At 41.8% G+C, this 18,618-nt stretch overlaps 2 non-coding genes and 2 pseudogenes across 2 annotated transcripts; all 4 read right to left on the bottom strand.

Moving 5' to 3' along the window:
• Nucleotides 1-1,499: 1,499 nt before the first annotated feature.
• On the bottom strand, nucleotides 1,500-1,690 carry LOC130300913 (U2 spliceosomal RNA). Its single transcript, XR_008851650.1, has one exon. It is a non-coding gene; the product is annotated as a U2 spliceosomal RNA (small nuclear RNA).
• Nucleotides 1,691-3,793: 2,103 nt separating this feature from the next.
• Nucleotides 3,794-3,970, bottom strand: LOC130300917 (U2 spliceosomal RNA; annotated as a pseudogene).
• Nucleotides 3,971-10,786: 6,816 nt separating this feature from the next.
• Nucleotides 10,787-10,988, bottom strand: LOC130300920 (U2 spliceosomal RNA; annotated as a pseudogene).
• A 7,187-nt stretch (nucleotides 10,989-18,175) lies between these two features.
• On the bottom strand, nucleotides 18,176-18,370 carry LOC130300919 (U2 spliceosomal RNA). The gene has a single exon (XR_008851653.1). It is a non-coding gene; the product is annotated as a U2 spliceosomal RNA (small nuclear RNA).
• Between the last annotated feature and the right edge of the window lie 248 nt (nucleotides 18,371-18,618).

The following is an 18,618-nucleotide window of genomic DNA, read 5'->3' as shown; positions in this document are numbered from 1 at the left end:
ACACTCTGCAAGGCCTGTGGAAGTGAGTGACATCATAGCACTGTAGTTCTGAGGGTTCTAGATGGATGCAACAATCTCCTGTTGCTTCTATGAAGGCCATAATAGACGACATCACCAAACAGCTCCATAGTCACATACACAGCAAAGGAGAGATGTTGTTTACACCTAGTGATGTCAGTGGTATTGAGTGACATCACAGCACAGTGCTAAGGCTCCTGGGCCTGGACACAGCAGCGGCTGCAATATCTCAACGGAGAATACGTTTATATATATGTGTGTGTGTGCGCGTATATATATATATATATATATATATATATATATATATATATATATATTTCTCCGCCGAAATCACTTTTAAACCCATTTCCACCTTTTTTTCCCTTCTCTTCCTCTTACTTTTTTTCACGTTTTTTTACGTTTTTCTCCTTTTCGCCTCTTTTCTGGGCGTATTATTCTTCTTTTTCTTCTTTTTTTTCGTCTAATGCATACCCCATCAGTGCAGCAATGCTTATTCAATACCGCCAGCAGATGGAGACACTGGGGGATAATTTTCTAAGGATTTATACTGATTTTTCCTGTCTGAATTTGTCGCACAGAAAGTTGCAGGCCAAATATGTGTGACATTTCTGCGACTTTAGCTTCTAGAGCATTTTTACAACATTATACATAGGTGCTGAATACATAAAAAGCGACTGTTCAGCGACAGACAAGTCGCATCGGCTGAAAGTAGGCCAGAATGTCAGTCCATGTTGGAGCAGGTTTAGATACAGTCTAAAGTATAGATCTCAAAGTCTGTGCACAGAATTTAGGAAGGGCCTCGCACCTTCTGATGCATCAGGTAGGTGCACAATAGCATAGCCTAACCCTCTGTACTTTGGTCTATATTGATGCGGGACATAGACAGCCAGCTGATGACCAATCCATTAGTGCAATGGATGGCTGGAAGCATTTGTCTTTGCCTTTGCAATACCACAGAAGCAATGCATGGTCAATGTACAGCAATGACACACCTGTGTGAACAGCCAGGAGACCCCCCCCCCCCATGTTATGTTACATAGTTACATAGTTAGTACGGTCGAAAAAAGACATATGTCCATCAAGTTCAACCAGGGAATTAAGGGGTAGGGGTGTGGCGCGATATTGGGGAAGGGATGAGATTTTATATTTCTTCATAAGCATTAATCTTATTTTGTCAATTAGGAACATTCAGCACCCACCCGCTATCAAGGCAGCTGCCTATCATGTCATGCCATACCTGCACAGGTGTGCTGGCTACTCAAATGATCCAATTAAGGAGGCCATTTAGTCAGCAGCAGCAGAAGTCCTGTGCCTGGACGCTCCAACAGCGGCCAGACACAAGCAGAAGCAGCAGAAGCAGCAGCAGCAGCACCTTTTGTTTTTTGGCTGCAGCAGCAGCAAGGCCCACAGGGCTGGCTAGCTGGCTAGCCAGCAAGCAGGTAGCAATGAAAGTAGGAATCTTTCTTTTTAACCCTGTAAGGGGGTGGTGCACTGTACCCGAAGATACTGCCATATCGGGTCAATGCATAGGGCGACGGAAGCAAGCTTCGAAATCGGCCCCCGTTCTCAAAAATCCATTTAATATATGGTCCCCAGATAGGGGACGTATCAGATATTAAACTGATAAGAACAGATACTACACTTGATCTTAGCCAAAAGGCCGAGAAGCGATAACCGTGAAAGGGGCGGGCCCAACAAGGTGCCCTTCATGGGCACTATCACTGCTTGCTGTCAGGGAGGCTGCCAGACAATTTTCCATGCACACTCTGGGCTGGGGGGCAGTCAACCACCAGTACACACAGCAGAACCTAAACCCATACCATTATTGCTAAGCAGCAAGACAGGGGCCCATTGCACTCCCACGGGGCCTTTTTAAATGCAATCCATAACCCGGATTTGCCAGGAACCCTTCTTACTCCTCCTACTTGCATGTGACACTGGGCTTAGGATCTGCATAGGAAACACACACACAAGCACACACCTACCTTTGTTGCCTGCAGATGCCTCCTTGGCTGTCCCCAAACGGTATCAAACCAACACCCACGGGAAGCTGTAAGCATAGAGGACATGCCTGCACCCCATTGGACTTACCTGTGTGGGTTAAACCCGGGTTATTTGACAACCTATGGCGGTGATGGTTCTGCTCAGGCAGAGCAGTGCTGATGCTCCTCATAAAGCTGTCGCTGCTGTGAAGGTTATAGGTGACATCACAAATCCCTATGGTTACATACACAACAAAGCTGGGTTGTTGTTGTTTACACTCTGCAAGGCCTGTGGAAGTGAGTGACATCATAGCACTGTAGTTCTGAGGGTTCTAGATGGATGCAACAATCTCCTGTTGCTTCTATGAAGGCCATAATAGACGACATCACCAAACAGCTCCATAGTCACATACACAGCAAAGGAGAGATGTTGTTTACACCTAGTGATGTCAGTGGTATTGAGTGACATCACAGCACAGTGCTAAGGCTCCTGGGCCTGGACACAGCAGCGGCTGCAATATCTCAACGGAGAATACGTTTATATATATGTGTGTGTGTGCGCGTATATATATATATATATATATATATATATATATATATATATATATATATATATTTCTCCGCCGAAATCACTTTTAAACCCATTTCCACCTTTTTTTCCCTTCTCTTCCTCTTACTTTTTTTCACGTTTTTTTACGTTTTTCTCCTTTTCGCCTCTTTTCTGGGCGTATTATTCTTCTTTTTCTTCTTTTTTTTCGTCTAATGCATACCCCATCAGTGCAGCAATGCTTATTCAATACCGCCAGCAGATGGAGACACTGGGGGATAATTTTCTAAGGATTTATACTGATTTTTCCTGTCTGAATTTGTCGCACAGAAAGTTGCAGGCCAAATATGTGTGACATTTCTGCGACTTTAGCTTCTAGAGCATTTTTACAACATTATACATAGGTGCTGAATACATAAAAAGCGACTGTTCAGCGACAGACAAGTCGCATCGGCTGAAAGTAGGCCAGAATGTCAGTCCATGTTGGAGCAGGTTTAGATACAGTCTAAAGTATAGATCTCAAAGTCTGTGCACAGAATTTAGGAAGGGCCTCGCACCTTCTGATGCATCAGGTAGGTGCACAATAGCATAGCCTAACCCTCTGTACTTTGGTCTATATTGATGCGGGACATAGACAGCCAGCTGATGACCAATCCATTAGTGCAATGGATGGCTGGAAGCATTTGTCTTTGCCTTTGCAATACCACAGAAGCAATGCATGGTCAATGTACAGCAATGACACACCTGTGTGAACAGCCAGGAGACCCCCCCCCCCCCATGTTATGTTACATAGTTACATAGTTAGTACGGTCGAAAAAAGACATATGTCCATCAAGTTCAACCAGGGAATTAAGGGGTAGGGGTGTGGCGCGATATTGGGGAAGGGATGAGATTTTATATTTCTTCATAAGCATTAATCTTATTTTGTCAATTAGGAACATTCAGCACCCACCCGCTATCAAGGCAGCTGCCTATCATGTCATGCCATACCTGCACAGGTGTGCTGGCTACTCAAATGATCCAATTAAGGAGGCCATTTAGTCAGCAGCAGCAGAAGTCCTGTGCCTGGACGCTCCAACAGCGGCCAGACACAAGCAGAAGCAGAAGCAGAAGCAGCAGAAGCAGCAGCAGCACCACCTTTTGTTTTTTGGCTGCAGCAGCAGCAAGGCCCACAGGGCTGGCTAGCTGGCTAGCCAGCAAGCAGGTAGCAATGAAAGTAGGAATCTTTCTTTTTAACCCTGTAAGGGGGTGGTGCACTGTACCCGAAGATACTGCCATATCGGGTCAATGCATAGGGCGACGGAAGCAAGCTTCGAAATCGGCCCCCGTTCTCAAAAATCCATTTAATATATGGTCCCCAGATAGGGGACGTATCAGATATTAAACTGATAAGAACAGATTTTTTTACTTTTAGATATAATATTCTTAGACTAAAAGACCTTACGCAGTCCAGATTATACTTAGTCTGCTAAAAGCATATTCCACAGATGTAGATTCCAAAGACTTTTAGCCACTTTGTGACCTAATCTTTTTTTATCCAATAAATAGAAAACATACATCTCACTAAGAGCTAGGCGAACACAATCTTTAGAGGTAATAGTGTCTCTTTTAAAAAGAAGAATATTCCTCGTCTTCCATAGTGCAATTTTAATACAATTTATACTAATCCACAAAACCCGAGACTTTTCCACAGATAAAACATTATAAAATCCATATAAAATAACTTCATGATTTAAAAAATTAAGATCAGAAATGAATTTTAGTAAGGGTCCTATCAAATGCCATATCTCTTGGGCGTAAAAACAGTTCCAAAAAAGGTGTAAAACTGTTTCCTCACTAGGACACCCCATTCTCGGGCACTTTGCACTACGACACAATCCTCTTCTGTGTTGGAATTCTCTGGTAGGCAAACATTGATGTGCTATCTGCCAGGCCAGATCTTTTAAGTCATTAGATAAGAATCCCATATTCACCATCCTCCAAACTCTTAGAGATTTCTCAGTGGAATAATTAGATATTAAGCAAATCTGTTCTATCTTCCTGATTTCAGGAACTAATTTTCGTGCATTACTACAAATTTCTTGACTAAAATTAGCAATGCCATAAATACGAATAATCTTTTCTAAAACCACATAGTGCGCTGGGGGAATAAATAAGATTGGGGACGTTAAAGGTAAGGTTATCCACTTTCTTTTTCTAAAAATGTGACCTGCAGCATATTTTAAAAAATAAGACCAATAACAGTTTCTTTGCAAGCCATTAAAACACATAGAAAAAAAGTGAATATATAAAAACCTTTTTAAATCAGGCACATCCTTACCCCCCAATTTCTTTGTCTTCATCATTACATCTCTCCTGAGTTTATCCATTTTAGACCCCCATAAAAAATGAAAGCAAATCTTGTTTAAAAACTTTAAGGTGCGTTCACTCGGTGGGAAAACCAAGCTTAAATATAGCATGATAGGTAGCAACAAAGCTTTCATTATCAGTACTTTTCCTTCTATTGTTAATTTCCTCATTTTCCAAAAACTTATTTTCTTTTGCACTTTCTCTTTGACGATGGACCAGCTTTCCTCTCCATTATTTTCATTGTCAAAGATGACACCCAAGATTTTGATTTTATCATATTGCACATTCACCTCCGTATTGCCCCAATTCCCTATTGCAAAGCAATCACATTTATTTTTATTTAATTTGAAGCCAGAGCCCTCACAAAAAAATTCTGTCTGTCTGATAGCACGTTTCAGGGATGGTTCATCTGGACATAGAATATTAACATCATCCATGTATGCTATCGTCTTTACGCTCTGTCCTCCACTTCCAGGGATTGGCACTCCTCTAATGAGCTTATCTTTTCTCAAAACATTCAACAGAGGTTCTATTGCACATATGAAAAGAATGGGTGATAGGGGGCACCCCTGTTTCACCCCAGACTGTAAACATACCTCTTGGGATAAAAAACCGTTAATTAAAATACGACTAAAACAGTTTTTATATAAAAGTGCAATTTTTCCAACAATAAAATCAGGAAAATTCATTTTCTTTAAAACCAACCATAAAAAATCATGAGAAACACGGTCATAAGCCTTTTGAAAATCCAAGGATAAAATTGCCAATTTCTGATCACATTGTTTCTGATACCATAAAACATCTTTTACAAGGTTTAGATGATCACTTATTTTCCTTCCAGGTACTCCGCATACTTGGTCACTGTGTATAACCTTAGAAATTACCTGCTTGAGCCTATTTGCTAAAATTTTTGCTAAAACCTTATAGTCTGTATTTAGCAGGGTAATAGGCCTCCAATTTTCTAATTTAGAGATGTCTCCTTTTTTAAAAATCAGAGTAACAACACCATCTCTCCAGGACGCAGGTAAAATCTCAGATTTAAAAGCACAGTTAAAAATACCTAAAAGATCATCTTTTAAAATGGACCAAAAACACAGATAAAATTCAACTGGCAACCCATCCGAACCAGGTGTTTTACCATTTAAAAAACTCTTAAAAGTGCTTAAAAGTTCAGGTAAAAAGATTTCATCACAAAGGCTCTCTTGGTCAGTTTTGTCAAGTTTTGAATCCAAGGTATCTAAAACATCATTAGTAAAGGAAATATCAATATCTTTTTTATTAAAAAGCTCCTGATAAAATACTTGTGCTTCTCGCAACATCTCTTCATTAGTTATCTTCCCTTCTATTACAGATATCATTTCTTTCTTTCCCACCACCTTCTTAAAAAAGAATCTCGAACACTTTTCATCATTCTCCAGACATTGCACCTTGCTGTTAAAAATCATTTCTTTTCCTTTTTGACTAATGGCATTTTTTATTTCATTCTTTGTCTGAGCAATAACATCATCCATCTCAAGCCCGGCTTGCTTTAGTTTATAATATGTTTGGATTTTAGTGTTTAACATTTTAAACCATAACTTTTTCTCCTTAGCCTTTTGGATGCCCACACGGATAAAAAACAGTTTAGTCCACTTTTTAACATCCTCCCACCAATCCAAAATATTTTTATATTGGGATTGACGCAATCTCCATTTGTTATAAGCAGCAATAAAATCATTTTTTGTTTTCATGTCCTCTAATAAAGTAGTGTTGAGCTTCCAAACGCCTCTGCCTTTCTCTAGGCCAGGTAAAGTGACATGTGCATGTAATAACTTATGATCAGAGAAAATATTCGATAAAAGAGAAACCTCAACTAGATTAAAACTTTCCGATAAAAAAATAAAATCAATCCTGGATTTGCAGACATTATTTTCCCATGTGTAACCAGGGTCGTCTGGGTATTTTCTCCTCCAGACATCGGTAAAGTTAAAATCCTCAGTCATACTCTTAATCTGTTTCTCTGTTTTATCCACTCTGACATGCACACTTCCACTCTCACGATGATCACCACTCATACAACAATTAAAATCTCCAGCCATTAAAATAGGTGTTGAACCTGGGATAAAAGCCTGAATATCATTAATCAAGTCGGCTCTCTCATTTTTTTCAGGAGAAGCATAGATGTTAAAAAGCTTAATCTCTGAGCCATTGTACTTAATATTAACTAATAGCGCTCTACCAGGTATAATTTCTAAGAAGGACAAAACTTGTACATCTGAACCTCTAAACAAGATCCCAACACCTGAAGATCTGTTCAGATTGTCACCCGACCAGACCGATGGTCCCAAAGTCCAGCTACGACAAAGGTCCTCATAATTTGGACTATGTTCAATTCCACATTCTTGTAAAAAGAACAGAGAACAGTCCAAGGTCTCTAAAAAACTAAACAAAGCAGCCCTTCTCGTAGGGCTCTTTAGACCTCTCACATTAAGAGAGGAGCACTTTAAGGAAGCTATTCGCTACTGGAGTTTGAGTCCGATATGAAACCCACAGGTGACTCCGGGCTTTCGAACTCTTTGATATTTTTTGGATCGGACGCTGATCTTATAGAAGGCCTCCATGCATGTTGACTGTCCTCACATTCGTCTGAGCTTTTTTTGACAGGCCGTTTAATGCCAAGTTGTGGCTCATCTCCAAGTTCCTTCTTCCGCTTGATCTCCTTCACGCCAACCTCCATGGCTTCACTGCTCACTAGTGACCCTCCACCACCAGAACCCTCCACAGAAGGTCTCCCCTCTGTCTCAGGCACAGCAGAAAGGTCCATAAGCTCCGCCACGACATGAGAAGTTACAGCCGGCTTTTCTGAAGGCGCCTCAGACCGCTGGGGTGCTTTCGCAGGTGGTACTTCAGCTTGCACTACACCCACTCTCCCCGCTACACGGTCAGCCCACGATCTAGCTACACTGGAACGGAGACTGCAATCTTTAAAGGCATGGCCTTCTTCACCACAAATGTTGCAGACGATTTTAGCACAGTCCTTAGAAACATGGCCTTCTTGATTGCACCGACCACAGCGAACTGTAGTGTCCGTGCAAACTTCCATAGTATGTCCGAATTTCTTACATTTCCTACAAAAAGTAGGCATCTCGGGATAAAACAAATAGCCCTTATCCCGACCGATAGAAAAGTTGGAGGGTGGATGACACAACCCTCCAATGCCAGTAGCATCCTCCTTCATTTTCACAAAAAACTTATGTTTCCCCGTCCATAGGTCTTCTGAATTCATCACCTTATGGGAATACTTAACAGAACTGCAGTATTTCCCCAAAAAGAGCTCAATATGGGACACAGTCACAAAGGGATTGTGCATACACACAACTAGAGGAATATCGCCTCCAGTATACAACACTGTGACCGTGATCCCATCAAGCTCAGCAAGGTCTTGATTGCTTTTCAGCTTCTCAAAAAGATTCTGGCATGCATAAGCAGAGTCCAGAGTTAGGATGAAGCTGCCCTTCCGAGGATCTCTGAGACAGACGATGTTCTCTTTCTTCACCCCAAGAAGCTTGTAGAGAGTTTCTTTCACAAAATAAGAAAGTTGGACGAGTTCTTGCTTGTCTTCATCAACATCAAAGCGAAAGGAAAAACGAATCCGCGTTTCACCGGATGTAAGGTAACGGATGCGAACACCCATCTTGTCGATCGCCTTTTCGGTTCCTCGTAGCAGCCCCCCTTGGAAAAGGTAGGACAAACTCCCAGGATCCTCCTGACCAGACACTTGATCTAGCCAAAAGGCCGAGAAGCGATAACCGTGAAAGGGGCGGGCCCAACAAGGTGCCCTTCATGGGCACTATCACTGCTTGCTGTCAGGGAGGCTGCCAGACAATTTTCCATGCACACTCTGGGCTGGGGGGCAGTCAACCACCAGTACACACAGCAGAACCTAAACCCATACCATTATTGCTAAGCAGCAAGACAGGGGCCCATTGCACTCCCACGGGGCCTTTTTAAATGCAATCCATAACCCGGATTTGCCAGGAACCCTTCTTACTCCTCCTACTTGCATGTGACACTGGGCTTAGGATCTGCATAGGAAACACACACACAAGCACACACCTACCTTTGTTGCCTGCAGATGCCTCCTTGGCTGTCCCCAAACGGTATCAAACCAACACCCACGGGAAGCTGTAAGCATAGAGGACATGCCTGCACCCCATTGGACTTACCTGTGTGGGTTAAACCCGGGTTATTTGACAACCTATGGCGGTGATGGTTCTGCTCAGGCAGAGCAGTGCTGATGCTCCTCATAAAGCTGTCGCTGCTGTGAAGGTTCTAGGTGACATCACAAATCCCTATGGTTACATACACAACAAAGCTGGGTTGTTGTTGTTTACACTCTGCAAGGCCTGTGGAAGTGAGTGACATCATAGCACTGTAGTTCTGAGGGTTCTAGATGGATGCAACAATCTCCTGTTGCTTCTATGAAGGCCATAATAGACGACATCACCAAACAGCTCCATAGTCACATACACAGCAAAGGAGAGATGTTGTTTACACCTAGTGATGTCAGTGGTATTGAGTGACATCACAGCACAGTGCTAAGGCTCCTGGGCCTGGACACAGCAGCGGCTGCAATATCTCAACGGAGAATACGTTTATATATATGTGTGTGTGTGCGCGTATGTATATATATATATATATATATATATATATATATATATATATATATATATATATATTTCTCCGCCGAAATCACTTTTAAACCCATTTCCACCTTTTTTTCCCTTCTCTTCCTCTTACTTTTTTTTCACGTTTTTTTACGTTTTTCTCCTTTTCGCCTCTTTTCTGGGCGTATTATTCTTCTTTTTCTTCTTTTTTTTCGTCTAATGCATACCCCATCAGTGCAGCAATGCTTATTCAATACCGCCAGCAGATGGAGACACTGGGGGATAATTTTCTAAGGATTTATACTGATTTTTCCTGTCTGAATTTGTCGCACAGAAAGTTGCAGGCCAAATATGTGTGACATTTCTGCGACTTTAGCTTCTAGAGCATTTTTACAACATTATACATAGGTGCTGAATACATAAAAAGCAACTGTTCAGCGACAGACAAGTCGCATCGGCTGAAAGTAGGCCAGAATGTCAGTCCATGTTGGAGCAGGTTTAGATACAGTCTAAAGTATAGATCTCAAAGTCTGTGCACAGAATTTAGCAAGGGCCTCGCACCTTCTGATGCATCAGGTAGGTGCACAATAGCATAGCCTAACCCTCTGTACTTTGGTCTATATTGATGCGGGACATAGACATCCAGCTGATGACCAGTCCATTAGTGCAATGGATGGCTGGAAGCATTTGTCTTTGCCTTTGCAATACCACAGAAGCAATGCATGGTCAATGTACAGCAATGACACACCTGTGTGAACAGCCAGGAGACCCCCCCCCCCCCATGTTATGTTACATAGTTACATAGTTAGTACGGTCGAAAAAAGACATATGTCCATCAAGTTCAACCAGGGAATTAAGGGGTAGGGGTGTGGCGCGATATTGGGGAAGGGATGAGATTTTATATTTCTTCATAAGCATTAATCTTATTTTGTCAATTAGGAACATTCAGCACCCACCCGCTATCAAGGCAGCTGCCTATCATGTCATGCCCTACCTGCACAGGTGTGCTGGCTACTCAAATGATCCAATTAAGGAGGCCATTTAGTCAGCAGCAGCAGAAGTCCTGTGCCTGGACGCTCCAACAGCGGCCAGACACAAGCAGAAGCAGAAGCAGCAGAAGCAGCAGCAGCAGCACCTTTTGTTTTTTGGCTGCAGCAGCAGCAAGGCCCACAGGGCTGGCTAGCTGGCTAGCCAGCAAGCAGGTAGCAATGAAAGTAGGAATCTTTCTTTTTAACCCTGTAAGGGGGTGGTGCACTGTACCCGAAGATACTGCCATATCGGGTCAATGCATAGGGCGACGGAAGCAAGCTTCGAAATCGGCCCCCGTTCTCAAAAATCCATTTAATATATGGTCCCCAGATAGGGGACGTATCAGATATTAAACTGATAAGAACAGATTTTTTTTTTTTTTTTTTTTTTTTTTTTTTTTCCTCAGTTACAGACTATTGTTTGGACGATCATCAGGTCACCTACCAAGACTCGTCACTTAAAACAATATCTGAAAAAACATCATACGGAAAAAACTAACTAAGGGAACCGAGTGCCAAGAAAAAGTGACCAAACAACAAAACAAAAAAACATGTCAAAAACAATCACAGAAATTGGTCAAAAACTTACAGCTTTCTCCTTTACGTACTTCTTATAAATTTTTCCATCGTGTATGCATCCAGATTTTCTCCGCTTCTTCTTCACCAATTCTCTTTTTGTCCAGTAGAAAGATAGTAAAAATCCTTCCTAAAAACAATCTTTTCAATTCCCTCGGAGAAATAACAACATTTTTAAAAACAAGCAAATTGCGTGAGTCCCATAAAACCTCTTTAAAAACAGAAAAAAGAATCCAATTAGTACGTGTATCTTCCTTTTTACTAAGATCTTGACCAATAAAAACTTTCTCAAAAGAAAAACTGTTATATCCAGTGAGTTGGATTAAAAACTTCTTTAAAAACATAAAAAATTCTTTTGCATAAAAACAGTCCCAATAAAGATGCACTAAGTCTTCTCTACCTCCACAACCCTCTCTTGGGCATCTGTCACTTATTCTCAAACCTCTTCCATTTAAAAAAGATCGGGTTGGGAGGCAGCCATGAAAGGACATCCAACTAACGTCTTTTTGTCTGTTTGATAGTCCAATAACTTTAAAAAACTTCCAAATCTTCACAGACTGAGCATTAGTGCAGAATGGTACTTCATATAATCTCTCATTTTTCCTTATTTCTTGTTCTATTTTCTTTTTATCAGGTTCACCTAAAGAGCTCAAACCAAATTGATCATTGAAAGACCTGAGGAGCACATAGAAGGTAGGTATCACATGTGCTATGGGTCTCCTCAAATCCCTCTCACACCAGCCCCATTTGGAAAACAACCATCCTGCAAGGTATTTACTCATGTCTGCCGCCCTATTATTGCACTGTATCAATTTAAAAATTAAAAGAAAATAGTGCACCTTTAAAAACAGATCAATGTTTGGAAAGTTATATCCGCCCAAATTCATACTCTTCATCACTTCTTCTCTTCTCATTTTCTCCATCTTAGACCCCCAGAAGAACACAAAAAGCTTCCTTGTGACTCTCCTAGTCCATAACTTCCCTGGAGGAAGCACCATAGCCGTATACAAGAGAAGCGGTAGGATTACAGACTTAATGATAAGAACTTTCCCTTTAAGTGACAAGTTCCTTAACCTCCAGAAGGATAGCTTCTTCTCAATTTTACTGTCCAAAGTCTCATAACTTTTCTTTCCTTTGAGGTCTTTATCAAATATCACTCCTAGCACTTCAATGTCTTCTTTTTCCTTAACACCATCCACTACTATATTCTCTTGGTTCCCAAAACTGCATAATTGGCACTTCCCCCAGTTCACATTCATCCCAGCCACACAACAAAAAATCCTCACATGCAAATTTACTCTGTTGAGATCTGCTTGGGATGTACAAGTAAAAACCACATCGTCCATATAACTTAAAACCTTTAACTTACTACCATCACTACCTGGAATAAAAACACCACTCACACATTTATCTTTCTGCACATTCTTCAACAGGCCCTCTATAACGCATATAAACAGAATTGGGGAGAGTGGGCATCCCTGTCTGACTCCAGACAAGACATTAAAAGCAGGCCCCACATGCCCATTTACTAAAATCTGACTTGTCACCCCATGATAAAAACTCATAATAACAGATAATAACTTTTCTGGAATACCTAAGTGTTTTAAAGCAATGAACATAAAATCATGTGCAACCTTATCATAAGCCTTTTCGAAATCTATGGACTCAACAAACAGTGCATTCTTGTTAAAGTTACTGTAATAAATAGAGTCTCTTAAAAGCAATAAATTATCTGTTATTTTTCTTTTCGGTACTGCACAAACTTGGTATTCTCCCACAAGGTGGTCCACTACATCACTCAGTCTATTAGCCACAATCTTAGCAATTATCTTGTAGTCACAATTTAATAAAGTTATAGGTCTCCAATTTTTAAGATCTCTGCCATCACCTTTTTTATGAATTAATGTTATGACCCCTTTCTTCATAGATTCAGCTAAAACACCTGAGTTAAAAACATATTGCACCACCCGTGTAAACTCTTTACTTAAAATATTCCAGAACGCGGAATAAAACTCAGCGGGGAGACCATCACAGCCTGGTGTCTTCCCTTTGGCCATCTTATCCAGGGCCTGCTTGATCTCCCCTTCACTAACATCATCAATCAAAAAATCTACTTTTTCAACAGGAACATTATTCTCCAAAATATTACAATAATCATTCATCTCCGTCTCACTGGCTCTGCTCTTATTACTAAAGAGTGTCTCATAAAATCTGCCAATCTCCTTCACCATCTCCTCTCCAAAAACTTCCCCCGTAGGGGTAAAAACTGATTTAAAAACACCTTTAGCATTAAAACATTTTTTAAAGAAATACCGTGTACACTGCTCATTTTCTTCTAGGTGTTGCACTTTAGACTTATATACAATATTCCTTCCCTTTTCCAACAACCTTTTTTTCATCTCCCCCTTCACCTTAACAATCTCATCCTCCACCTCCACACCAACACGTTTAAACTTATAGAGAGTCTCTAACCGGGATACAAGCCTTTCATCACTCCTCCTCTTCTCTTGTGCTCTCTTTATGCAAAACATCTTAAAGAAATTAGAAAACTCTCCTTTAGCCCATTCCCACCACACTAAGACATTACTAAAATCAGGTTGTTTAGAAACACAGGATAAAAACACATGATTAAAACCAGCCATTACTTCCTCATCTTCCAATAGACTTACATTTAATTTCCAGAGCCCCCTCCCAAAATGAAGGGACTCTGTGACACTTATCTCAGCCGACACCATTTTGTGGTCTGAGAAAGTTGACATCATTTGATTGCACCGGACCACCTTAATCCCATCAGAGACCAGGATGTAATCGATCCGGGATTTACAGCGGCCACTATCTGATATGTACGTATATCTTTCATCAGTGCTAACCATCAGTCCAACATCAGTAAAATGCAAGTCTTGAATAATTTGATTTAAAACATTGGAAGTAATATCAGTTCTAACCTCAGCAGAGCTCTCACGATCATTGACGGATCTAATGCAGTTAAAATCGCCAACAATAATAGTATCTTCACGACCAGGGATAAAAAACTTAAGGGACTCTAAAAAAGACAAACGTGCTTGTTTTTCTGCTGGAGCATACACATTAAAAATTCTCATCCTCTGGCCCAAAACCTCAAAAATTAAAACCATACAACGACCAGGTACTAAAGTTTGGCAATTTAAAACTTTAATGTCCCTGTTTCGCAATAAAATCCCAACACCTTCATTTTTGTTTTCTGCACATGTGGACCAGAAGGACTGCCCACACTTCCACTCATTTGCATAAGGTGCTGACTTTATTGCACACTCCTGTAAACATATCACATCACTTCTAACATTCTCAAGAATATCAAAAATTGCAGCTCTCCTAATTTCAGACTCAATACTTCTTACATTAATAGTTGTTACAACCAAAGTCATAATAACTAGGAAAAGAAAACCAAATGCTTTAAAATCCATCTTAACTTAGAAATTAACATTTTGGCCTTCAACTTTCCTATGTAAACTTGCAAAACAATCAGGCGACCCTATGTTAGAGTCCCTGTCTATTTCATTATCACTACCAAGAACAAGGGCTTCCTGATCCTCAGACCAGCTCCCTGTCTTACACCTTTTATTCACAACCTGCACATCCTCATCTTCCTCCTCCTCTTCTTCCTTACTGCGAGAAACTCTCTGACCAGGTGTTAGAGATCTCTGAGATGACCCAACAACTTCCATTCCCTCCTCCTCCCCCACAATTGGGTTTGGACATTCAATATCATCCATAGCCTCTTCACTAGAAAGAACATCACCATACACTGTCTCAATTTTCTCCACCACTTTCACTTTTTTTTCTTTTTTCTTTTTCACCAAGGTAAATTCACCTCCCACACCTGTCTCCTCACCAGTCACAGCAGTGGAAACACCCTCCTCCCCTGACCTCTCCTGAGTGCTAATGTGCTCCACTATCACAGAACTTTCCTCAGCCACCTGTGCCACATTAACACTCACACTCACACTCTCACCAACTCCAGGAACAAACCTCCCTCCCCCTTTTTCTCTTTGTTCTCCTCTATTCCCAGCTGCATCAGCATAACTTCTCTTCTTTTTATACCACATATCACAGCCTCTTGCCAAATGTTCCTCACTTCCACAGATATCACATGTCTTCTTCTCTGTACAAATACTTGCTTCATGACCAGTTTTCCCACAATTTCTGCAACATTCTCCTTTCTCAGGGCAATAATCCTGCACATGGCCATAGGCATGGCACTTTCTACAATATTGCAACTGGCCTTCATAAAAGCAGAAACCTCTCTCTCCTCCGATAGAAAACACCTGTGGTATGCTCTTCCTTCCATCTTGCATTCCTTCATCTTTTTTAAATTTTACAATAAACTTTCTCTTACAATTAAAGTACCCAAACTTGTTCTTAAGTCTTCCTATAAATTTCACTTCCTCGCAATACCGGAACAAAAAGTTTGTAACCATTTCATCAGAAACCTTAGGATTATACATGTGGACAATTACTACCTTTGTTGTATTCATAAATAACGGTTCCACTTTAATCTTCTTCATTATAGCAGGCTCACTTTTCCTCTTCATTTCTTCAAGATCCATATAGACTCTCTGGCAAATCTCAGAACCACAAAAAGTAATATCATAAATTCCTTGCCTAGGAAAATCCTGTATAGCCAATACATTCCATACCTGTAGGTAATCAAGCTTGCGAAGAATCTCCACAACGATTTGGTCAAGTCCGATCGTCCCCCGGTGCTCGCCAGGAACGTAGATCCGCACCGTGTCCTCAAGTCCACGCGCCTTCTCGCTCATTTTTGCAGGTAAAACCCACGATCGCAGCTCAGCAACAATCCAGGGCCCCCCGTAAAGAGGGCCCCGATCACCACTCCTTTCAACCCAAACCACGCACAGAAATCCACACGTGATCTTAGCCAAAAGGCCGAGAAGCGATAACCGTGAAAGGGGCGGGCCCAACAAGGTGCCCTTCATGGGCACTATCACTGCTTGCTGTCAGGGAGGCTGCCAGACAATTTTCCATGCACACTCTGGGCTGGGGGGCAGTCAACCACCAGTACACACAGCAGAACCTAAACCCATACCATTATTGCTAAGCAGCAAGACAGGGGCCCATTGCACTCCCACGGGGCCTTTTTAAATGCAATCCATAACCCGGATTTGCCAGGAACCCTTCTTACTCCTCCTACTTGCATGTGACACTGGGCTTAGGATCTGCATAGGAAACACACACACAAGCACACACCTACCTTTGTTGCCTGCAGATGCCTCCTTGGCTGTCCCCAAACGGTATCAAACCAACACCCACGGGAAGCTGTAAGCATAGAGGACATGCCTGCACCCCATTGGACTTACCTGTGTGGGTTAAACCCGGGTTATTTGACAACCTATGGCGGTGATGGTTCTGCTCAGGCAGAGCAGTGCTGATGCTCCTCATAAAGCTGTCGCTGCTGTGAAGGTTATAGGTGACATCACAAATCCCTATGGTTACATACACAACAAAGCTGGGTTGTTGTTGTTTACACTCTGCAAGGCCTGTGGAAGTGAGTGACATCATAGCACTGTAGTTCTGAGGGTTCTAGATGGATGCAACAATCTCCTGTTGCTTCTATGAAGGCCATAATAGACGACATCACCAAACAGCTCCATAGTCACATACACAGCAAAGGAGAGATGTTGTTTACACCTAGTGATGTCAGTGGTATTGAGTGACATCACAGCACAGTGCTAAGGCTCCTGGGCCTGGACACAGCAGCGGCTGCAATATCTCAACGGAGAATACGTTTATATATATGTGTGTGTGTGCGCGTATATATATATATATATATATATATATATATATATATATATATATTTCTCCGCCGAAATCACTTTTAAACCCATTTCCACCTTTTTTTCCCTTCTCTTCCTCTTACTTTTTTTTCACGTTTTTTTACGTTTTTCTCCTTTTCGCCTCTTTTCTGGGCGTATTATTCTTCTTTTTCTTCTTTTTTTTCGTCTAATGCATACCCCATCAGTGCAGCAATGCTTATTCAATACCGCCAGCAGATGGAGACACTGGGGGATAATATTCTAAGGATTTATACTGATTTTTCCTGTCTGAATTTGTCGCACAGAAAGTTGCAGGCCAAATATGTGTGACATTTCTGCGACTTTAGCTTCTAGAGCATTTTTACAACATTATACATAGGTGCTGAATACATAAAAAGCGACTGTTCAGCGACAGACAAGTCGCATCGGCTGAAAGTAGGCCAGAATGTCAGTCCATGTTGGAGCAGGTTTAGATACAGTCTAAAGTATAGATCTCAAAGTCTGTGCACAGAATTTAGCAAGGGCCTCGCACCTTCTGATGCATCAGGTAGGTGCACAATAGCATAGCCTAACCCTCTGTACTTTGGTCTATATTGATGCGGGACATAGACAGCCAGCTGATGACCAATCCATTAGTGCAATGGATGGCTGGAAGCATTTGTCTTTGCCTTTGCAATACCACAGAAGCAATGCATGGTCAATGTACAGCAATGACACACCTGTGTGAACAGCCAGGAGACCCCCCCCCCCCCCATGTTATGTTACATAGTTACATAGTTAGTACGGTCGAAAAAAGACATATGTCCATCAAGTTCAACCAGGGAATTAAGGGGTAGGGGTGTGGCGCGATATTGGGGAAGGGATGAGATTTTATATTTCTTCATAAGCATTAATCTTATTTTGTCAATTAGGAACATTCAGCACCCACCCGCTATCAAGGCAGCTGCCTATCATGTCATGCCCTACCTGCACAGGTGTGCTGGCTACTCAAATGATCCAATTAAGGAGGCCATTTAGTCAGCAGCAGCAGAAGTCCTGTGCCTGGACGCTCCAACAGCGGCCAGACACAAGCAGAAGCAGAAGCAGCAGAAGCAGCAGCAGCACCACCTTTTGTTTTTTGGCTGCAGCAGCAGCAAGGCCCACAGGGCTGGCTAGCTGGCTAGCCAGCAAGCAGGTAGCAATGAAAGTAGGAATCTTTCTTTTTAACCCTGTAAGGGGGTGGTGCACTGTACCCGAAGATACTGCCATATCGGGTCAATGCATAGGGCGACGGAAGCAAGCTTCGAAATCGGCCCCCGTTCTCAAAAATCCATTTAATATATGGTCCCCAGATAGGGGACGTATCAGATATTAAACTGATAAGAACAGATTTTTTTTTTTTTTTTTTTTTTTTTTTTTATCTAAAGCCGAGGAACGTGCTTTCGATTCACCCAAAGTGCAAGAAAAAGTGCAAACGTGTTACACTAAAAAAAAACGTGCACAAAGGATGCGGTCTATCGCAAGCCCTTCTCCGATAGGAGAGAGGCCCCCCAACAAACCTTACCCTTCGCCTCCGGACCAAAAGGTACCTGCGAGGTTCCAGGTTCGATGTCCCTTTTCGCCGAAGCTACTAGGGGACCACAAATGCTCCCGGCATCCCCCTTGGCGTTAGCCAAGGTA

The sequence above is a fragment of the Hyla sarda genome, unplaced genomic scaffold, assembly GCF_029499605.1.
Source record: "Hyla sarda isolate aHylSar1 unplaced genomic scaffold, aHylSar1.hap1 scaffold_1104, whole genome shotgun sequence".
In the NCBI taxonomy this organism is placed as follows: domain Eukaryota; kingdom Metazoa; phylum Chordata; class Amphibia; order Anura; family Hylidae; genus Hyla; species Hyla sarda.
Note: the sequence above shows the minus strand (reverse complement) of the source record. Positions and strands in the feature narration are given on the sequence as shown.